The sequence below is a fragment of the Sarcophilus harrisii genome, chromosome 2, assembly GCF_902635505.1.
Source record: "Sarcophilus harrisii chromosome 2, mSarHar1.11, whole genome shotgun sequence".
Lineage (NCBI taxonomy): Eukaryota > Metazoa > Chordata > Mammalia > Dasyuromorphia > Dasyuridae > Sarcophilus > Sarcophilus harrisii.
Window position 1 is genome coordinate 302,517,614 of NC_045427.1, and position 24,508 is coordinate 302,542,121.

Genomic DNA, 24,508 nt, shown 5'->3' on the forward strand with positions numbered 1-24,508 from the left:
GCCTCTGATACATACTGTCTGTGTGACCCTCTCAGCATCCTCAATAACTCTTTAGGATTATTAACTGCAGTGAAGATGTAGACCTACATTGCAGAGGGAGTTTCTTTGCCTGAAAGTCCCTATATAAATGAAATGACAGATCTCATCCCTTTACTATAGATACAATACTTTTACATGAATATATTTTATGTATATGTTTATAAAACAGCCTTAGGAGATAAGTATTATAGAAATTGTCAGCTTCATTTTACAAATAGGAAACTGGAGTTTGCAGAAGTTTTGTAACCTAACAGAGTTAAGTAGTCACTGTAATTTCTAGTAAGTAGCAGAGAAAGGATTTGAATCCAGGTCTTCCTGATTCTATGTATGGAAATGGAAGGGACCTGAGAATCTGAGCATGTAAATTCAAATCTAAGCTTTGCTATTAGATGTATGACCTCTGCAAAGTCGCTTATACTTACTCTAAGCCTTAGTTTGGTTGTAAAACTAGCACACATAAAAAACCCCTATCTCTACCTATTGTTCAAGACTGTCACAAAGATCAAAGGAAATCACAGATGAAAAGTTATTTATAAATCTTGAACTCCGAGACTTCAGCTAAACTTTGTATGCCATCTACCTCCACACTCTTCTCCCTCTTCTGTACACAGTTGGCTCTTAATAAATGCTTCTTATCTATAACATAATTACAGCTCTATTTCTCTTTAGACTGGGATAGGCAAAAGGAATTGTTTAGCTCTGTTCTTATACTTGGGTTTATGTTATTATTGTCTAGTCATCTTTAGTCATGTCTGACTCTGTGTGACCCCATTTGGGGTTTTATTAGCAGAGATACTGGAGTAGTTTGCCATTTCCATCACCAGTTCATTTTATGTAAACTGAGGTAAAGGGAGTTGTCCAGAGTCACATAGCTAATAAGTGTTTCAGGCCAGGTCTGAATTCATAAAAATGAATCTTCCTGATTCCAAGCCCAGTGTTCTATTCACTGAAGCACCTAGCTATGGTACACTTGGATTTATCATATACAAATACTCTTTTTGGAGTCAGTGAAACCTGAGTTTAAATTCTGCCTCAGTTACTTACTAGCTCTGTGAACTTGAGCAGTCAGTAACCTCTCTTACCTTCAGTTTCCTCATCTGACAAAAGCAAGTAATAATAGGACTGACATCAAAGGATTACTGTAAGGATCAAATGAAATAATAAATGTAAAAGGCCTTGCACAAGCTAACTATTATTATTTCATAGACTTTTGTATCCTAATCTAGAGAAAAGATCACTTACTGTTTAAACCAACCTATGGAGTTAAAGAGAACTGATCTATGAATATGGTTTGTAACAACTAATAAAGATGATGATGGGTACGATGATGGAATAACACATAGAAAAATATGTTGTAGTTATCTGCTGACCTTGCTAAAAAGCCACACACACTTTCCCTAAGCACTTATGTGATGATAACATTTATTTCCTCTCAGTCCCGTTTAGTGGCTCATAATGCTTCTTGGAAGTAATAGTTTTTCTGCAAAGAGCTCCAGGCACTTTAGATCCATTATCTCATTAATCCACCCAACTTCTCTAAGCATCTCTACAAAGGGGAAACTGAGGCACCTGGCTGAAATAACAAACTCATTAAGTAGTAATAAGACCATCTCAAATGGGATAAAGGTTGTAGTGGATGAAAATCAGAGCATGCCTCTTTCCCCCATCTAATCATATCCTAGTAAAATCAGTTTAGAGGCTGAGGTAATTTGCTCTAGTGGATCTTACAAGACTGAAGGAGTCAGGGAGCTGGGTTCAAATCCCATTGTTAGATATATGATCTCTCTCTTCCTTATCTAGTTACCTCATTTATAAAATGAAGCTGGACTAGATTGGCCTCTTAACCTAAAGACTCATTAGAAAGATTTCAAGGGGTCTGTGACTCTAAATGAAAAAATTATATCTTTATTTAGTATTTCCTTTCAATTATTTAAAAACAGATTTCTTTTCCCCTGAGGTGGGGATCATACATTTTACTAGCCAAAGAGGTACATGACATGAAAAAGGTTAAGAATCCCAGGAAAAGATGATTGTCCTTCCAACCCTAAATCCTAAGAGGGGACCATCAAAAACAGCCTTTCAAGGGGGGAAAAGATCCCCAAAGGGAATGCTGCCCAGAGGCTATAAAGAAAAGGAGTAGCTAGGGAAAAGTCCATTTAACTTTCCTTGCTGAACATTGGAATGTTCTAATCAGCCAGTGGAATGGTCTAATCAACCAATCAACAAACATTTACCAAATACCTACTATGTATCAGGTACAATGCTTCTGTTACGAGGATATGTGAACCTAAGGTAACTATATTGACAATTCCCTGTGGAGGGTTCAAGACAATTCTTCCATCTAAGGCCTGTCTCCAAAGTTAGAACTATTATCTCACTTCTCTTGCCAGAGTGGATTCCAGGCAAGAAGACTTAATTTCCATCTTTGGGGACAGATCATAGTATTGCTATTTCCTGTAGCAGTAAGTAGACTATAATATTTGGTGCTGAAAGGACTTTGGGAACATAGAGGAGATATTATTGGATCTGGAATCAACAAGTTTCAAGTTCAAATTATAATTCTCCCATTTCCTTGTTGAGCTCTCTAGGCTTAATTTTTTTTTATTTTTTTAATTAAAATTTTTCTTAATATTTTATTTTCCAATTACATGTAAAGATAGTTTTTAACATTAATTTTTTCTTTTCTCTCTTTTTTTGAGAGCAATTGGGGTTAGATGAATTGCCCAGGGTCACATAGCTGTAAGTAAGAATCTGTCCAATGTCGAGTAAGTTGATTTATCCAAGGAGGCACTGGTCTTTCAATAATAAGTTGTTTCTCAAAGGGCCTGAGTTTTCTTCTATTTCTTCAAAAACATATTGATTTTATAACAAAAATAACACCAATAATGTCTGGTGTTTAAATAAGGCCTTAAAGTTTGCAAAGTGTTTTACTCATTTGATCCTCACAACAACTGGATCTAGGAAGCATTACAGTTATCATTATCTCTATTTTAGAGATGAGGAAAATGAGGTCCAGAATGTTTAATCAAGATCTAATATCATCTAAGATCACAAGCATGGCAGAGGCAAGGGAAAATCTTAGACTCTCCTGACTCCAACTCTAGCATTCTATTACATATACCAACAATGACTCAAAAGACATTGATCCTATGAGACATACAAAGATGACTTGCTCTTTGCTATCAATAAAATAACATTGGGGGAGGGGAATAATCAAGGATACAAGCTATTTTACAGGAAGAGGATCACTTCTGGCTACAAGGTGAGGCAATGATTGTCTACCTGGGAAAACTTCACACAAGTGGTGGTGTTTAAGCTAAGATGAACAATAAATAGGATTTACACTAAGTTCATGCCTAAATATACATGTGAGTTATATTATGTTCAGTATAGTTTTAGTGCGTTTTTTCATTTTCTAAACAATGTGGTCCAGTGAGGAAAATCTCTTTTACAAAGTAGATCTGCTGACTAAAAACCATTACATTGAATTGCCAATCCCTATATTTATGCACACCTGCATTTTTGATTTCCTTCACAAGCTAATTGTACAATATTTCAGAGTCTGACTCTTTTTGTACAGCAAAATAACGTTTTGGTCATGTATACTTATTGTGTATCTAAGTTATATTTTAATATATTTAACATCTACTGGTCATCCTGCCATCTAGGGGAGGGTGTGGGGGGGTAAGAGGTGAAAAATTGGAACAAGAGGTTTGGCAATTGTTAATGCTGTAAAGTTACCCATGTATATATCCTGTAAATAAAAGGCTATTAAATAAAAAAAAAAATAAAAGTTGAAAAAATTAGAATCCAAAAAAAAACAAAAAACAAAAAAAAAACAAAGTAGATCTGCAACTTTCTACTCATGATTTTAAAAGAGTTTGCTGGGATACTGACAGGGTAAGTGTTTTGCCTATAGTAAAATTTGACTAGCATGCATTATAGACAGGAGTTGAAGAGAGGTAGACTTGTCCTTCTCCTCCTCCTTCTGCTCATCCTCTGTCTTCCTCCTTCTTGTTCTTATCTTCCTCCTCCTCCCTCCTTTTTCCTCTTCCTTTCCTCCTTCTCCTTCTTCTCTTCTTCCTCCTCTTCCTCCTTCTCCTCCTTTGAGAAATAGTATTTTCCCCCAAATACATGCAAAGATATTTTTCAACATTCACCTTTGCAAAACCTTATGTTTCAAAATTTTCTCTATCTTCCTTCCTCCCATCTTCCCAAGACAGCAAACAATAAGATATAGGTTAAACATGTGCAATTCTTCTAAACATTTCCATATTCATCATGCATGCTACACAAGAAAAATCAGATCAAAAGAAAAAAAAAAATAAGAGAAAAAAATCCCAAGCAAGCAAACAAACAACAACAACAACAAAGGTGAAAATACTATGCTTCAATCCACTTCAGTCTCCATAGTTCCCTCTTTGGATGCAGATGGCTCTTTCCATCACAAGTCTATTGGATTGCTTTGAAGCACCTCATTGTTGAAAAAAGCCACGTCTGTCACAGTTGATGATCACATAATCTTCTTGTTGCTCTGTACATTGTTCTCTTGCTTCTGCTCACTTCACTCAGCATTAGTTCATTTTTATGAACTTTCCAGGCTTTTCTGAAATTAGCCTGCTTGTTATTTCTTATAGTTCCATAACATTTATTACCATAATTTATTCAGCCATTCTCCAACTGATGAGCATCCACTCAGTTTCCAGTTTCTTTCCACTACAAAAAGAGCTGCTATAAACATTTTTGCACATGTGGGTCCCTTTCCCTTTTTTTATAATCTCTTTGGGACACAGACCCCAGGAGAGACACTGCTGGCAGTTTTGTAGCCCTTTGGGAATAGTTTTAAATTGCTTGAAGAGAGATTTTCTTAACTCTAAATTCACTCTAACCACCATACTAAGCTGCTTCGATTTGAGTGTTGGAAGTATTATGTTGTACTTTTATCTTAAAATTGGCATCTACAGGAACTCCTTATTAATTGGAATTCTTTATCAATCAACCAGATTGATCAGCCAACTCCTGCTATCCCTTGATCATGCCAGAGAGTCCACTGCATTATCCTTTATCATTCTGACTTTATGCCCTAACCTTGTAAGGTATCACAAGCTGCTATCATTGTACAGGATATGAAAGCTGCTTTTGCTCTTCTCTCTGAATCCAAAACAGGGGTATCTGGTTTTGTTTTACTGACATGAGTCACAAGGAAATAGACTACATTGGCTTCTTCCCTCTGAGATACTGCCTTTTAAAACAAATTAGTAACCAACAATAGATGGGAGAAATTTACTTCTGCTTTGATGGATCTGCATCTTGGTAATGAGTGATATTGAGCTAGAAAGCAGACCAGTACCAAGGAGAGAAATAGTTATGTCTTGTTTTGCTACTGACTCACCAAGGCACCAGTGGGAACTGGAAAGAGCTCTAGACTGGGAACTAGGAGGACAGGATGTCTAATGCTGGTTCTGTCACAAAATAGTTATATGAACTTAGACAAGTCACTCCTTGCTTGGACCTCTTCCTCCACATAGGCATTTTCTAACTTTCCATGCTTCCTTTAAGTCTCAGCTAAAGTCTTAACTTCTCCAAGAAGTCTGTTCAATTTTCCTTAACCCTGGCATACCCTCATTTATCTTGTCTATACATCATTTGTATATAATTGTTTGCATATCCTCTCCCTCAACAGACCATGTATTCCCAGAGAGCAGGGGCTGCCTTCTGCTTTTCTTTGTATTCCCAGTGCTTACTTAGCACAATGCCTGGCACATAGTAGGCAATCAATGTTTATTGACTAATACTTTACCTTTCTGAGCCTCGTTTCCTCTTCTATAAAACAAAAGGGTTGAACCTCTAAAGTACCTTCTATCTTTGAAATTCTATAACATCTAAACACCAGAGCCAAGTGAGGCAGGATTTGTAGCTACCTTTTGGAAAAGACAGGAGTGAATAGGGTGCCAAATCCCAAATCAGGAAGATTTATTTTCCTCAGTTCAAATAGAGCTTCAGATACTTATTACCTATGGGATGGATCCTGGGAAAGTCACTTTATCCTGTTTGCCTCAGTTTCTTCATCTGTAAAATGAACTAAAGAAGGAAATGACAAACCACCTTACTATTTTTTTTGCCATGAAAAACCTAGATGAGATCATGAAGTCAGATATGACTGAATAAAAAGGGGGAAAGACACATAGGATCTTGAGAGGGGTGGGTTGGAAGAATTACAACAATGGGAATATTCTAGTATTACTCAATTTCTAAATATATTATATATATATATATATATATATAAATTTATTTCATGGACAGAAAATTTTGATGTATGGCATGTATTCATTTGTGATAACTCATTAGAGAGAGAGTGAGTTAGTACATCATGGTGGATGCTACCTTTGGAATTAGGAGGATGGGTTAAATCCTGGCATGACACATATTAGCTGTTTTACCAAGGGGAAGTTTTTAACCCCATCTAAGAAACTTTCCAAGATTATATTACAGAAGAGTTGCTGGTCTTAATCAATGGAATGAGTTTCTATACTGGATGTTACATTTCTCCCATATGCCCTCACTAGCTTTCATCTTGCATATCCACAATCTATTGACAAGGCCAATCAATTTTACCTTAATAATGTCTCTCCAATAAGCCCCTTTCTCTCCTCTGATGATGATATTACAATAGTACAGACCCTCATCAACTTATGTCTGGACTATTATAGCCCACATTCTGCTTCAAGTTCCTCTCCCCTCCAATGCATCCTTCACTCTTCTGTCAGGTTGATTTCCCTAAAGTTCAGTTCTGATCATATCCCCCTATATTCAGTAAACTCCAGTGAGTTCTTATCACTTCTAGAATCAAACATAACATCCTTTTTTTGATTCAGTTCTAAGCGGTATGAATAGGTCACTCAGGTTTTTATCTGTCATCCTAACAGCCTTATTACAAAAAGACTCACAAGATCTGTTTGCAAACTCAATCACCTTAATTTGTCATAATTGTCAGCTAGAAAGGGGAAGAGAATTAGGACAAGTTCTGAGTCAGTGAAAGAACACAGCATGACTGACTTGTAGCCTCCAGGGAATAGCATGCTCCAAAACAGCTCACCTCAAGCCTTAGTTTTTTCCCCAGATGGTGAAATCTACACTTCCTGGGTTTCCCTTTTGAGCTGAAATCGTTAAAGAAGAAAAGTCTTTTTCTTCATTCCTAGTAAGTACCTCAGGTCAGAAGATCACCAGGCAGATCTAGGCCCAAGTGATGCTAGGATCCTGGCCTGGACCCCTCCATTCCCGAGAGTTTGAGAAGGCCCCACTATTCTATCATCTCAGATAAGTATTCATAATAAATAAGGAATCCTGGCAGTCATAAGTTCTGATTCATTCTGTAAAACAGTTTACAAACGTTCAATCCTCTATGCAAGCCTGGGAAATTGGCAAGTTTCTTTCTATTTTCAGATATGATGAAAGGGAGATAAGGGGAGGGAACTCCATATGCCCCACCCAGTATTATACAGCAGCAGGTTAAGAGGGACAGAGCTGAGGGGGAGGAGAGGAGAGAGGGAAAAAAGCAGGATTCTTCTCCTCTAATGTCTGGAAGATAGAGCTCTGTTGCAGCTTTGATTTGTGATCTTAGATAGGTCACTTCTTCCTCAGAGCCTCAATTTCCTCAACTATTTCCACAAGAGGTGAATATCTCCAAACTGCAAAACCTCCCATTGAAACCAGTGCTAGGATGACATAGGATGTCTGTTTGAAGGCTTCTGGGTGAAAGATGGTGATAAAGGCCTCCCCCACTTCTTCCTCTGCTTAATAGTCCAGATGGCCAAGGGTACAACAGGGCCTTCACACCACCACCAGGAGTGAGCCAGGGAGTACTGACAGTGACGTTGCCATGACAGCCCCATCCCTAAGCCAGTAGAGGAAGGAAGCAGCTTGTTGGAAGAGGAGAATACCAATCTCCCCACCCCCACACTCAAAGTGTCTTGGCAGAGAGTTCTGGGGATTCCTTAGTTTGGAGATCCCCCCCCCCAAAGTTAGCGGGAACTTCTGCCCGGTTTGACAGCGGGGCAGTACCCCGAGGACCAAATCCCCAGGGACCATCCTTATGTACCCATGCCAGATTGGCCAGTGGTCAGCTCTCCTAAGTCCCCACCCCTTGCCAGCTTACGCTCGCTGCCCCTTCCCCAGGCACGGAGCTCGAAGGCTGCCACCCCTATGGCTCTCGATGATGGCACGGAAAGTGCCCAGAAGGCAGAGTCCAGGAGCACACAGCGGAATCACAATAGATGTCTTTCCCGAACGACCAAGCCCTACTCTCTCCCCCACACCCATCGCCGTCCTCCAGGCTCCACTTCCGTCCTCCCTCCCACCTCCTCGGAGTCTGGATCCCAGGGCCCTTCTTGCATCTCAATCAGTGCCCAAAAAGCTACCCACCCAACCTCTCCCCCTCCGTGGCCGCCTCAGTCACCCTGCCGGCCCCGAAACCCGCCTCTCCGCGCTGCCCAGCCCGCTCCTGAGCCCCGGGGCACCATCCGTGAGAAGGACGCTCCTACCTGTGAGAAGGCAGCAGAGATGTGCCGGGTCCTTCTCCCCATCACCCAGGAAAAAGCCCGTGAACCCCACCTGCCAAGGGACCGTCTACCAATTCCCCGCCGCATCGCCGGGGAGCAGCATCCCGGTGCCCGAGCCTCGCCGAGCTCCTCCCCTTTCTCGGGCAGGACCCCTCCCTCGGCGCCCTGGCCCCTCCCCCCGCCGGCGGGGCTGACCCGCCCGGGAGCCGGGCCGGGCTACGGGGGAGCCGCGGAGCAGCGACCCCCCGCGAGCTACCTCCCCCTGGGCAGCGGCCGGCCGATCAGCCCGCTTCCCACGCGCCGGCACGGAGCTCTGCCCCGGGGTCGGCCGCCCGTCAGAGCGGGCTGCTGCCCTGACCCGGCGCGCCGAGGCAGAAACGGGCTCCGCGCGCTAGCAGGCGGCTCCGCCGCTCGCTTCGGCGGCAATGCAGCAAAGCCCAGCCCGGCGCCTCCTCGCCGCCCGGCAGAGGGACGGTCTGCAAATTACCCACCGCGCCGTCCCGGGAAGCAATGAACGCTACCGCTTCTGGCTGGGCCGTCCCCGGGTTTGCTCGGCCTTCGTGCGCCGGACAGCGCTTAGTCTCACTGCAGCGCCTCTAAAGGTACAGGCTGGAGGGAGTCCCCGGCGGGAAGGCAAAACGAAAGCGAATTCGGCTACTTTTTTAAGGCACTAAATTAAAATAGGGAATGAGGAGCGAAAAACCTCTATTTTTCTTGATAAATCTTTCCAATTGTCAAGTATTCGTGACCCTATGTGGGTTGTTCCCCTCCCCCCACTAGAGGCCATTGGGGTTAAATGACTCGCCCAGGGTCACACAGGAAGTATTACGTGACTGAGGTTACACTTGAACTCAGGTCCTCCTGACTTCAGGGCTGGTGCTCTATCCACCGCGCCCCCTAGCCGCCCCCGTGGATTTTGCTTAACAAAGATACTGGAGTGTTTTGCAATTTCCTTCTCCGACTCATTTTAGAGAGGAGGAAACCAGGTCAAAATTTCAGTCAGTAAACGTCTCAGGCTAGATTTGAACTCAGGAAGATGACTCTTCCCAACCAGCACTCTATTGCTATCCGCTTAAACTTGTGATAGTCACTCACTTCTCTGAAAGTTCCCTGATCTGCAAAACGGGAATCAAAATAGTGTTAGAACTCAAGGGAACCTTAGAGACGGTCTCCTTCTTCCCGGTAAGATCAGGAGTGAAACAAGGTTGCCCGCTGTCACCGTTACTATGTAACATTGTATTAGAAACACTAGCCTCGGCACAATCCCACCAACAATGTATCCAGAGGAATCTCCAAACTGCAAAACCTCCCATTGAAACCAGTGCTAGGATGACATAGGATGTCTGTTTGAAGGCTTCTGGGTGAAAGATGGTGATAAAGGCCTCCCCCACTTCTTCCTCTGCTTAATAGTCCAGATGGCCAAGGGTACAACAGGGCCTTCACACCACCACCAGGAGTGAGCCAGGGAGTACTGACAGTGACGTTGCCATGACAGCCCCATCCCTAAGCCAGTAGAGGAAGGAAGCAGCTTGTTGGAAGAGGAGAATACCAATCTCCCCACCCCCACACTCAAAGTGTCTTGGCAGAGAGTTCTGGGGATTCCTTAGTTTGGAGATCCCCCCCCCCCAAAGCTAGCGGGAACTTCTGCCCGGTTTGACAGCGGGGCAGTACCCCGAGGACCAAATCCCCAGGGACCATCCTTATGTACCCATGCCAGATTGGCCACCGCGAATTTAGAGGAAGAGATGAAAGGAATTAGAGTAGGCAATGAGGAAACCAAATTATCACTCTTTGCTGATGATAGGATGGTATCATGCACCCCAGAGATTCTACTAAAAAGCTATCAGAAATAATCCATAACTTTAGCAAAGTTGCTGGTTATAAAATAAACCCACATAAGTCATCAGCATTCTTATATATCACTAACAAAATCCAACAGAGTTACAAAGAGAAATCCCATTTAAAGTAACTACTGATAATATAAAATACTTAGGAATCTATCTGCCAAGGGAAAATCAGAAACTTTATGAGCAAAACTATAAAACACTTTCCACACAAATTAAGTCTGATCTAACCAACTGGAAAAATATTAAATGCTCTTGGATAGGGCGAGCAAATATAATAAAGATGACAATATTACCTAAACCAACCTATTTATTTAGCGCTATACCAGTCAGACTCCCAAAAAACTATTTTAATGACCTAGAAAAAATAACAACAAAGTTCATATGGAAAAACAAAAGGTCAAGAATTTCAAGGGAGTTAATGAAAAAAAAATCAAATGAAGGTGGCCTAGCTGTACCAGATCTAAAATTATATTATAGAGCAGCAGTTATCAAAACCATCTGCTATATTGGCTAAGAAATAGACTAGTTGATCAATGGAATAGGTTAGGTTCAAAGGACAAACAGCCAATAACTTTAATTATCTAGTGTTTGACAAACCCAAAGACCCCAGTTTTGGGGATAAGAATGCATTATTTGACAAAAATTGCTGGGAAAATTGGAAATTAGTATGGCAGAAAGTAGGCATTGACCCACATTTAACACCGTACACCAAGATAAGGTCAAAATGGGTTCATGATCTAGGCATAAAGAATGAGATCATAAATAAATTGGAAGAGCATACAATAATTTACCTCTCAGACCTTCAGAGGAAGGAATTTATGACCAAAGAAGAACTAGAGATCACTATTGACTACAAAATAGAAAATTTTGATTATATCAAATGGAAGTTTTTGTACAAACAAAACTAATGCAGGCAAGATTAGAAGGGAAACAATAAACTGGGAAAACATTTTTATAGTCAAAGGTTCTGATAAAGGCCTCATTTCCAAAATATATAGAGAATTGACTCTAATTTATAAGAAATCAAGCCATTCTTCAATTGATAAATGGTCAAAGGATATGAACAGACAATTCTCAGATGAAGAAATGAAAACTATTTCTAGCCATATGAAAATATGCTCCAAATCATTATTAATCAGAGAAATGCAAATTAAGACAACTCTGAGATACCAATATACACTTGTTAGATTGGCTAGAATGACAGGGAAAGATAATGCGGAATGTTGAAGGAAATATGGGAAAACAGCGACACTGATACATTGTTGGTGGGATTGTGAATACATCCAGCCATTCTGGAGAGCAATTTGGAACTATGCTCAAAAAGTTATCAAACTGTGCATACTCTTTGATCCAGCAGTGTTTCTACTGGGCTTATATCCCAAAGAGATACTAAAGAAGGGAAAGGGACATGTATGTGCCACATGTATGTGCCATAATGTTTGTGACAGCCCTGTTTGTAGTGGCCAGAAGCTGGAAAATGAATGGATGCCCATCAATTGGAGAATGGTTGAGTAAATTGTGGTATATGAAAATTATGGAATATTATTGTTCTGTAAGAAACGACCAGCAGGATGAATACAGAGAGGATTGGCGAGACTTACATGAACTGATGCTGAGTGAAATGAGCAGAGCCAGGAGATCATTATATACCTCAACAACAATACTGTATGAGGATGTATTCTGATGGAAGTGAATTTCTTCGACAAAGAGAAGATCTAACTCAGTTTCTATTGATCAAGGATGGACAGAAGCAGCTACACCCAAAGAAAGAACACTAGGAAATGAATGTAAACTGCTTGCATTTTTGTTTTTCCTCCTGGGTTATTTATACCTTCTGAATCCAATTCTCCCTGAGCAACAAGAGAACTGTTCGGTTCTACACACATATATTGTATCTAAGATCTACTGTAACCTCTTTAACATATATAAGACTGCTTGCCATCTGGGGGAGGGGGTAGAGGGAGGGAGGGAGGGGAAAAATCGGAACAGAAGTGAGTGCAAGGAATAATGTTGTAAAAAATTACGCTGGCATGGGTTCTGTCAATAAAACGTTATTAAAAAAAAAGAAATGGTCTCCTTCAATCTTCTCATTTTACAGATGAGGAAACTGAGGCCCAAAGTGACTTGCTCAAGATCCTACACGTAAATGGCAGAGGCACAATTCAAACCTAAAACCTTTAAATCCAGAATTCTTCTCATCATATCACACCCTGCCTATCTTAGTGAGTATAATTAGAATTATAGATGTTGAAGTGGAGAGAGCACTGGGTCTCCAATAAGGAAGATCTGAGTTGAAATCTGGCCTCTAAAATTTATTAGTTTTATGACTCTGGGAAAGTAATATATGCATCCCAGAGCTGTGCTAAGGATCAGATAATATAACTGTAAAGTACTTAGCACAGTACCTGGCACATAGTAAGTACCATATAAACCTTAGTTATTATTATAGTTAATGTATATAAAGTCCTTTTGTGGAGGGCACAGTAACTAAGTTCCAATTTGAACCCAGATACTAGCTAAACCACTAGTTAACTGTGTGACCATAGGCAAGTTACTTTACTTCAGTTTATCTCAGTTTCTTCATCTGTAAAGTAATGATAATTATGGTGCCTACTTTCCAAGGCTGTTTTGGAGAATAAATGAGATAATTATAAAATGCTTAGTACAATGCCTAGAATATAGTAAGTGCAACAAATAAAATCAGATCTAAAAAATTGGAAAACCATTAATGCTTATAGGTAGGCTAAGCCAATATAATTCTACATTATATTATTATTATATTATATATTATTAACTAATAATATTATATATGTTATATATAACATTGTTATATTATATAATTAGAATTATAATTCTGCTTAAATTACTTTACTTATTCAGTGCCTACCATAGAACCAAATAATTATATTATAGAGCTAGAAATATAATAACAAAATTCATCTGGAAGGTCAAAAAATCAAGAATATCAAGAGAACCAATGGAAAAAAGTGAAGTAAAGTAGTCTTACCATTACCAGATCTCAAACAATATTATGATGGGGTAATCATTGAAACATGGTATTGACTAAGAGATAAAATAGTGAATCAGTGGAATAGATCAGGTCAGAATATAGAGTAAGTAATGACCAAATGACCATAGTAATCAAGTTTTTGATAAATGAAGTTTTTGGGACAAGAACTCACTATTTGACAAAAACTGCTGACAAAACTAGGAAAAATGGGTAGAAACTAAATATAGACTAACATTCATACCATATAACAAGATAAGGTCAAATAGGTACGTGATTAGACATAAAGGGTGATCCCATAAGCAAATTAGGGGAAATAGAATAGTTTATCTATCATATCTATAGATATGGGAAGAAATTAATACCAAACAAGAGATAGAAAGCATTACAAGATATAAAATGGATAATTTTAATGACATTAAATTAAGTTTTTCACAAAGAAAATCTATACAAACAAAATCAGTAGAAAATCAAGAAACTGGGTGTGTGGGCGGAATTTTACACAAATTTCTTTGATAAAGACCTCATTTCTCAACCACATAGAGAAGTGAGTCAAATTTATAAGAATATAAGATATTCCCCAATTGATAAATGGTCAAAGGATATGAACAAGCAGTTTTCAGATAAAGAAATCAAAGTTATCTATAATCTTGTGAAAAAAATACCTTAAATCACTAGATTAGAGAAATGCAAATTAAAACAACTCTGAGGTACCACCTCACACCTATTATATTAGCTAATATGACAGAAAACCCACAAATGTTGAATGACATGTGGAAAATTAAGACACTAATTCATTATTGGTGAAGTTGTGAACTCACCCCAACCATTCTAGAGAGCAATTTGGAACTATATGCAAAGGACTATATAACTATGCATACTCTTTGACCCAGTAATACCACTACTAGATCTGTATCTTAAAGAAGTTTTTTTTTAAAAAAAGAAAAAAAAAGGATCTACATACACAATAGTTTATAGCAGCTTTTTTTGTGTGTGTGTGGTAGCAAAGAACTGGAAATTGTGAGGCTGTCTATACTAGGGAAGTTGTGGTATATGATTATGTTGGAATATCATTGTGCTATAAGAAGTGACAAACATGATGCTCTCAGAAAACCTAGAAATACTTACATGAACTGATGCAAAGTGAAGGGAGTAGAACCAGGGAAACATTGTACACAGCAGTAGCAATGTTGTATGATGATCAGTTGTGAATGACTTAACATTCTCAGGAATAAATGATTCAAGACAGTTAAGAAGGACTTAAGATGAAAAATGCTCTTCATCTCTAGAGAAAGAACTGATAGATTCGGAATGCAAATCAAATCATACTTCTCTTTCTAGTTTAGTGTTTTTGTTGTATTTTTTAGGAAGAGGGTCTGTGATTTCTTTAACACAACTAATATGGAAATGTGTTTTGCATGGCTGCACATATATAACCTTTATCAAATTGCTTGCCTTCTCAATGAGGTGGGGAGAAGGAGGAAGGAAAAGAATTTGGAATTCAATTTTTAAAAAAGGAATATTAAAAATCACAATTACTTGTAATTGGAAAAAATAAATTATTATAAATATATAAATAAAAAGTTGCTTTATAAATGTTAGCTATTTTTGTTTTAACTATGAAGTATGAATAGGGTTATGGACTGGACCTGTGACTTTATTAGCATATTGTGTTTCCTTTTAAGTAACTCCCTCTACCAGCACAAAACAGTACATTTTCTGAAACATTATATTCTTAGAAAGTTGCCTAGAGAAGAAGTGTCCAACATACCAGGCCTGCTGGCTTCCTGCTGCCCACAATTCTCCCCAAATGCTTAAGAACCAGATTAAAATGTAATTGGAAAATATTTGTTGTTGTTTTTCAGTCATTTCAGTTATATCCAACTTTCCATGACACCATTTTAGGGTTTTCTTGGCAAAGATACTGGAGTAGCTGGCCATTTCCTTCTCCAGCTCATTTTTATAGACAAGGAAATGAAGACAATTAGTGATTTGCCCAGAGTCATACAGTTAATAAGTATCTCAGGCCAAATTTGAATTCAGAAAGATAAGTCTTCCTGATTCCAAACCCAATGATAAATGTGCTGCCTACCTGCCATGAAAAATATTTAGCAAAATAAAAAATATAATAAAACATAGAAAATATTACATTCTACAACTAAGTCAATGTGTAGCTTGCTGGGATCTTTATATACAAATTAGTAGCCCCAGTTTTTATTTGTGTTTGACTCCACCGAGAGATTAAATAATTTACCTAGGGTCATCATAGCTAATACATATCACAGGCAAGACTTGAACCCAGATCTTCCAGTTTCTGGGAATAGCTGTCTATCCACTATACTACATTGCCTCTTCTTTAAATAAACTTACATACATATATATATGTATTTATGTAAAAGCCATTACTATAATTATCTGGGGGAAGCTAGATGGCGCCATAGTGCACAGAGTGCTGGGCTTGGAATCCTACCTATTCTTGCTGAGTTCTTATCTGTCCTCAGATACTTACTAGCTATATAACCCCCTAGCAAGTCACAAACCTGTTGACCTCAGTTTCCTCATCTGTAAAATGAGAGCAAAGGAAATGGCAAACTATTCTAGTGTCTTTGCCAAAAAAAAAAAAAACCCAAATAGGTTCATGAAGAGTCAGATATGATTAAAAGGACTGATCTGGGTAACTACACGGCACAATGGATAGAGCACTGGCCCTGGAGGCAGAAAGACCTGAGTTCAAATCTAGCTTCAGACATTTAATACTTCCTAGCTGTATGACCATGGTCAAGTCACTTAATCCCAATAGCCTCAAAACAAAAACATGCATCATTGTGAAAAGGACTGAACAAGGTGGCAAATTATTATCTTAAAGCTTTAAAAAACTGAACCTAAGAATAAGCTCTTCATTGAGAAAGATATGCAGTCAAATATCCTTTGTTTTTGTTTTCCTGAATTGGAGAAATAAAATTAAAATTGACTAAATATAATAAAAACTAAAATAGATATATGGGATATCAGAGCATGAAGAAACTTTAGAGAATATGTAATTCAATACCCTCATTTAAAAAATAACACAAAACTTATTTTTTATGATTTTTTTAAACAACATAATCATTTCCTGATGGAAACTTCTTCCCACAAAGAAAGAAAAACAAAACAAAACAGTTAAGCAAAATCAATCAACATAGTGACTAAATCCATCTGGGTATGCAACACTGGGCAGTTTGTTTTTTCTATCTTTACCAGGAAAATGGAGGTGTGTTTTGGCATCTGCTCTACTGAATCATTATTGATTATTTGCATTTAATCTGAATTTGATTGCCTTTTATGCTGCTTTTATTTACATTATTGTAGTCATTGAGCATATTTTCTACTGTTTCTGTTTTCCTCCTTCTGAATCATTTTCTCTCTAAGTCTTCCTACATTTCTCTGAATTCTACATATTCATTGTTTCTTGTGGTACAATAACATTCCATTACCTGACTGTAGGGTGATTTATTTTGTCATTTCCTAATTGATAGACGCCTAATGTTTTGTGGAATTGTTTTTTTTTTCCTTCTTTTCTTGTCATAAAGAATCACTCCATAAGAAGAAATGTGAAAATTAAGGTGATCTAAGAACAAAATATATCAATACTTTTTTTAAAAAAAGAATGTTTTAAGAGATCTAGGAACTTCTGGGAAGTTATTTGGTATATCTTTGTACAATTCCAGATTGTTGGCATTACCTGTTTTAGAGATTATAATATTTATTTTTATTTCTTTTTTTATTCATTGGAAACAGAGTAAAAATTTAGTGAACAAGTATGAATGCAGCTTGAACTTTCATAACCCTACTGTTTAATCAAGAGTTTTCCTGATTTGCCAAAAATACTTTTGACCAATAAATCTGATCTAGAGTATAAATATGGAAGAATCAAGAGAGTTTGGGGGAGAGGGAAAGCAATATTGTCAGAAGAGAGACAGGAAAGACAATTCTTTTATAGAGCAGGATGGTGGTTATGGCTAGAAGAAAGCAGAATGGGTTGACTTGGGATTCCTGGTTTGGAGAATGTCATGGGTTAAGCTAAGTGTTGAAAAGACTCAGAATAGAGAGTTTAGCTACTATGCAACTTAGGAAAAGTCTATTTTATGTGATAATATGATAGTTTGCTTTTATATGAACTCTAGGAAACCTATTCTTGTGGTGGAAGTATATGTTCAGCAGAAATAGAGAGGAAATATAGATGTCAGACTAAAGAACCCCCAGAAAAACAGAAGGTCACTGGACATCCTGTGGGGGCAAACCTCTGAATCAAAATAGTCAATTGAGTCAGGGGCCAGAGAGTTCCTGATGACTTAAAATTCAAATGATCAGGGAAGGTTTAGAAAATGAAAATTGAAAAATCCCTAGGACCAAAAGCAAAAACCTCTTGGATCAAATCCAAAGACAAAAATGGAAGAAATGATTCAGATTGACGAGGCCTAACTGAGGTGGTCTTAACTACAGAGGTAGTATCTTTCACACCTTCCTTGGGTCCTTGTAGAATCCCGGCACTTAGAAGCCAGTATATATTTGAGGAAAGGGCATGGCTGGATTGTATAGTATGAGAAGGAAAGAAATGTATAATATAGCTGAAAAAACAGTTGGAGGCCAAGTAGTATAGGACTTTTATCCTGGAAGTAATAGAGAACAAAGTGATTTTAAGTAGTGTTTTAAGAAAAATCACTTTGCCAGCTATGTGGAGGATAGACTAAAGTCGAAAAAGGTTTGAGGCAGGGAGACCAGTTAGGAGGCCATTGTAAAAGTCAAGGTAAAAGGTTATTAAGTTCTGAACTGTAATGGTGGCATTGTGAATAAAGAAAAAAGATCAGATGTGTTAAATAAAATATAAACTTACTTTACTAATAGGGATAGGAAATAGGTCTGTGATTTTATTGGTATAGAGACCTCCAAAGTAGGAAATTCTCTCTACCAATGCAGGTTAGCACCCTGCCTGGAACATTACCTAGAATATTGAGAGGTTATGTGACTTGCCTAGAGTTGAATATGTCCAAGCCAGAACTTTAACTCAACTCTTTGTGCCTTGAAGTGCAATTTATTATTTATTTTTTAAGCTCATAGATGATCAGAACCAGCAAATTAGAAAGCGGATAGAGTAGGAGAAAGAACTTGATTCAGATATATCTACACTCATGGTGTGAAGAATTAACAGTTGCCAGAGAAGTGGGAAGTTAAAAAAATAAAATAGATAAAAGAACATTAAAAACAAACAAACAAAAAACAAACCCACAATCTCTAAAACTATTTACAGTGGGAACAAAGAGATAATCTTTAAATCTTATTAAATTTAAAGTAGGGATAGATTATCTAATCTAGGTCCCTCATTTAGCAGACAAAAGAAACTGGAACCAAGATGGGTAAAATAATTTGCCTAAAGTCACATAGGTAGTAAATTCATAGACTGTTATTGTGCGGTTCTTTCAGTCTTGTCTCTTTGTGACTCTATTTGAGATTTTTTTGGCAGAGATACTGGGAGTGGTTTGCCATTTCCTTTTCCAGCTCATTTTTCAAGCGAGGAAACTGAGGCAAACAGGGACTTGCTAGTAAGTGTCTGGGGTTGGATTTGAACTCAGATGAAAATTCCTAACTCCAGAATCTGTGCATCATGGCACCATCTAGTGGCCCTAAATAGTAAGCAACAATGCTGGGCTTTGAATTTGGGATTTCTAACTCTAAATTCAGTGCTGATTTTTTCCCCCCATATGACCTGGGTTCAGATTTAATTTCTGATACATACTGGCTTCTTGAAAGTAGGAACTGTCTTTTGCCTCCTTTTGTATCTTCAGCACTTAGTACAAAGTTAACATTCCAGGCACTTAAGAAATGCTTATTAACTAAAATCCTAGGCAAATTATTAACCTCTCAATTCTCTGGCAATTCTCTAAGATAGTGAAATTTAGAGCAATTGCAGATTTACATTGGTAAAGAGAGGTCCCCATACCCATAAAATCATAGGTCTGAATAATAGTATGGAAAAGCATAGAAATAAGATTTTTACTCAAAATAGTTAAATTTTCTGTTGCTCTAAAGGAGATAATGTTTGAACTATCTGGAAAATATGGCCATCTAGCATGATTTATTTATACCTCCTGCAATGCTTTGGAATTAGTAAAAGGAAGAACTTCTCTGGGAATGCATGGTTTGAATTTTTCCAAGCATGTAAGTAATAATGGGATCATCTTTGCAAATTTTTGCTTTAGGGCACAGAATTTTAACTTGTGCCAGTGTTTAGAGTATTTTTGTGACAGAACTAAGAAATTATTCAAGTTTCTTAAGAGAAAAATCCTGACAAGGCAAGGCTTCTGTTTCCAAAAGAAAAAATTTGGATTTCTAAATACTACATGCATCCATTTACAGGGCGATATGCCAGAACACAGACATTTCTTAATGATATTTTCCAAAAAAGAAAATTCTATTTAGTTTCTGTTAACCAATTAACATTTATTAAGTGCCTACTATATGCCAGGGACTGTGCTCTGCCCTAGGGATAAAAAAAAACAAACAAAAAGACAATCCCTAATAGTGTCTCAAATAGAATTATAATCATAGTCATTTTAAATGAAAAATCATCCCTTAAATGTCTACATTTTTTACTTTCCTCTTTAACATGATTTTCTGGAAAAGAAAGATTTCTTGAACTTTGTTCCTTTTAAGGACAATCCCATGAAAATGCTGGGATTTTCCAAATGTGCCTGCAATTCTGAGGCATTCCTATAGCAGTCATCTCAGGCTGGATAGAGACCATCCCCACTTGATTAGGGTCTTGGGGCATGAATCCAACCAATGGATTTATATTCAGAATGATCCTGAAGAATCTCAAGAGACAGCAAATTCAAGATCCTTTCTTAGGAAGTTAAAAATGGCTCTCCCTTCAAGCCAATCCCAATAAACTTTGGATAGATAGATAGATGCCATCTATATCCAGAAAAAGAACTATGAAGATTAAATGTATATCAATAATAAGATGTTCACTTCATTTTTCTGGTTTTTTTCTCTCCCTTGGTTTTTCCCTCTTGTTCTGATCTTTCTCTCCCACATGATTCATAAAGCAAAATGTTTTAAAATAAATAAATAAATAAATTTTTAAAAATTAGTCTCCCTGAGGGATAGTTACCCATCCTTGTGCACTTGTCCCTTCTTCTGACACTCTATCTTGCCCCACTCACCATGGTTTGGCCAAACCAGCCCTTATTAGCCTATGGGATGTTTTTTCTTCTTGGTTTCTCCAGCCTTGAAGATGGAGGCAGGGGTGGAGGGAAGGGAAATTGATTGCTCGTGGGAGGTCACAAGCCCTCTCCATTTGTATATCCAAGTCAACCTTGCCCACTTATCCTCAACATCCCATAAAGATCTTCTACCAGCTTCTGGCAAGTGGCTACCAAAGCCAATGACATCACAAAGGAAGTGTCTTGCTATTAACTTAGAACTCCACAGACCACAAAGGAGCAATTTTTTCTAATACTAATACAGAATAGGGATTACTTTTCCTCCCTCTTTGCCTGAGGCTAGGAAATTTGGGAGGACCCTTCAATAGTATAAAAGCAATCAAAGAAATTAATTTTAAAAAATCTATTTAAGTTGCCAGTTTCAAGAAATATTAGCTCAAGAATTAGAACATCCAGGCTGTAAGTTCCTGCAGTTAAAATGAATTTTTTGTTAATAGAAAGGAGGTAATGTTTAACTTCTCTTCCCTACTACAGTTTCCCTTAAGTTTGGCTTGTAGCATTTCTTATGGGTAACAGATTCTACTTCTCTCCTTTTCCAAAATTGGACTTTTACAAAATCTAGTCCATTGAAATCAAACTCCATTTAATCATATTAAGTATTAATATTAAGGTGTGATTTAAGCATCTATTTTCAGTTAACTGACTTGTGTTTTCATAGCACTCTCTTTTCCCTAAATCTTCAGGTACTTTTTTCCTTTTTAAAAAGTTTGACTCTCTCTCTCTCCTCTCTCTCTCTCTCTCGCTGTCTGTCTCTCTAAAGCATTGCTATCACTTCCCAATAAATCTAATTCTTCCATTCCCAAATCCCAAGTAGAACCTTCTCCTGTAACAATTTACAATAAAATAAAGTATCAAATTGGTCATATCTAGAAATGAATTGCCCCATCTGCACATTCCATCACTTCTCCTGAGAGGCTAGAGATGTGGATTTTTCACTGTCAGTTTTCTCAAATAGCCATTGTTAATTCCATTATTTTGGAGTTCTGATGTCTTTATCCTTTATTGTTATCCTTTATTTACAACATTATTATCACTGCATTTGTTGTTCTCCTGGTTTTCTTTTTTCCTCTCTGCATCAATCCATACAACTTCTTTGACGGTTTTTTGAGATCCTTCTAGCTGTTCTGAACTTTAAGAACTATATTTTCCTGGAGAGCCAGCATACTTCTGTGTACGCCCCCACCTGGGTCTTCTCTTCTCGGGATAAATGCCTCCACTTTTTTTCAACTGATCCTTGTAGAGAAATGATTTTGAGGACTTTTTACCATCATCCTGATTATACCTGGTTGCATCTTGGTATGAATGAACTCCAGCTAAGCAATATCCTTTTAAAACTTCTGTGATCTAGAATTGAACACCCTACAGTTATAGTCTGAGCAGGGCAGTATACAATGGGACTATTTGCAGACATTGTAGTGTTATTTTAATGCAGCCTAAAATTACATGAACATTTTTGTCTGCTAAATCAAATTGCTGTCATATGTTCAACTTGCAGTTCACTGAATCTTAGGCCCTTTTCATATATACCACTTTTTTGGAAGTTGATTTGGAAATGAGCAGCAATATTAGGTAATAACTAGAGATCTTGTCAATGTCCTTCTTAAACCATAGGATTCTTGGAGATGCAATATGGTATATGGAAAGATAGCCCTCCTTAGCATCAGGAACAACCTGGGTTGAAACCTCACCTCTGAAACAAACTTGCTGAATGACAGTGGGCAAATCAATCTTTCAGAGGCCCAGGCCACGGCCTAAGACCTTGTAAAAGAGGTACTAAATTTTCTTTACTAGTGAAATCACAGATCTGGTCCAATGTCCAGTCCAATGGTCTTTTTTCAATCTTCATTTTCCTTGACTTCTCTGCAGCGGTTGACATTATTCATGCTCTTCTCCTTGAGCCACTTTTCTCTCTCTAGCTTTTTAGGACTCCACTCCTTCCTGCTTCCCCTAATGATCTGCCCCCCTCCTTCTCTGTTTTCTTTGTTGGATCCTTATCCAGATCTTGCCTTCTCACTATAGATATCCCTCAGAGTTCTGTCTTGGCTCCTCTTCTCTTCTTTCTCTAGACTACATCACTTGGTGGGGAGTCTTCAGCAGGACCAGTACCACTAGTATGAGGACTTGCTAAGCCCTTTTCAGGGTTGATCATCTACTTTTGGGATCCATCTTTCACCCAACTCTTGTCTAAGAAGCGGTAGTATGTGCTCCTAGTAAAACCGCCTTGGCAGACAGACTAAACCAGGCTGAAGATAACTAATGGCTCTCAAATTCATTGATGAAGAGGATGTCTACCGCAAACATGTGAAGACTTCCTTTTTGGTAGAAGGGGCACATGAGAATAATTTGGTTAAACGGCCATGAAGGCTACTGAAGCAGACACTATGGAGTGCTTAGACCTTGGTAAGACATTGAAGACATCAAGGTCATCCATTGAATCCTGGGCCATCACCAGTCATCTTGATTTTGTCACTAGACTTTGATGACTTTAGAAGAATAACTGATGCTGATGATTTTGCACAATCCTGCTTACTGAAACCTAACTCACATGCAACCAAGGGATCATCCTGTGATCATCCTTTGTGACCAATGGGTTGATATGACCAGCAGAGCTTTAGTAATGTAAATTAGGTTACAGTTGATAGTAATAATAATTTTTTCATATTTTATATTTTTATTTTCCCAGCTATATGTAAAAAAAAATTTTTACACTTGTTTTTAAAACTTTGAGTTCCAAATTCTCTCCCTTCCTTCACCCCCCCCCCCCAATTAAGAAGGGACATGTGAAGTTATGCAAAACATTTCCATAAAAATATATAATAATAATAACTAATATTTACATAATACTTAATATATATATGTCAGGCACTGTGCTAAGCACTTTACAAATATCTTATTTGATCCTCACAATATTTTTTTCACTTGATCCTCACAACAACTTTGTGAAAATGCTATTATTATCCCCATTTAAAAGTTGAGGAAACAGGGATTTAAATGACTTGCCAAAGATCATCAGGTAATGAAGTGTTCTGAGGCAGATTGTGAACTCAGCTGTCTTGACTCTATTCCCTGTGTTATTCTAAGCAGATTGGTTAGCAGGCCATAGAAAATATCTGGAACTGGAAGTAGGGCAATCAATATAAATGGGAATAGTAAGAAAGGGACAGATAAAAGCAAAACTGGTGACAGAGCCACAAATGTCTGGAAGAATGTCAATGCCATTGATGAAACTGGGAAAGTTCAGAAAAAGGAGCCAGTTTTAAGGAAAAAATAATGAAGAGCTTAGTAGTCCCCTCTCTGTTCTTTAAGGCCCAGATTGGACTACTCCAGAGGACAGCCTATCCTCATGAGCAGAACAGCTGGGTTTCTTGGTCTTGGGAAACTCTGCTTACAGAGCTATGGTAATGAAAAGAATGTTTGAATCATAATGAAAGTACTTGGGTTCAGATTTGGTTCTGTTACTTATCTGGTGACCTTAACTAGAAGGACCAGAATTTAAGAATACCTCAAAGGACCAAGCAAATTTTGGGGCTAAATGACATTCCTGGGTCTTCTAGTATTTAACTTCTCAGCCTCAGTTTCTTCATCTGTAAGATGGGGGTAGAGCGAAGATTAGACTAGAATGATTTTTAGGGTCTGTTCATGTTTTACATCTATAATCTATTCTACTCTAAGATTCTTTGTGGTGTGACATTTAAAAAATTTCAGAGACATATTTTCTGGGTAATTTAAAGCTAGCATGTTTATTAATAAAAAGAGATCAATGGCACTCTTGAATGTCAAAGACCCTCTCATGGT

General features: G+C 38.0%; 1 protein-coding gene across 4 annotated transcripts in view; it reads right to left on the reverse strand.

The window, feature by feature from the left end:
* Nucleotides 1-20,872, reverse strand: part of TMEM63C (transmembrane protein 63C) — a 124,254-nt gene extending 103,382 nt beyond the window's left edge. For 3 of the 4 annotated variants that reach the window (XR_004231991.1, XM_031952452.1, XM_031952449.1), the window contains exon 1: nucleotides 8,580-8,757. The gene's annotated coding sequence lies outside the window, so the exon portion shown is untranslated. Of the gene's footprint in view, nucleotides 1-8,579; nucleotides 8,758-20,653 lie in introns of those variants that run through there. The other variant, XM_031952450.1, reaches the window with a different exon arrangement.
* Between the last annotated feature and the right edge of the window lie 3,636 nt (nucleotides 20,873-24,508).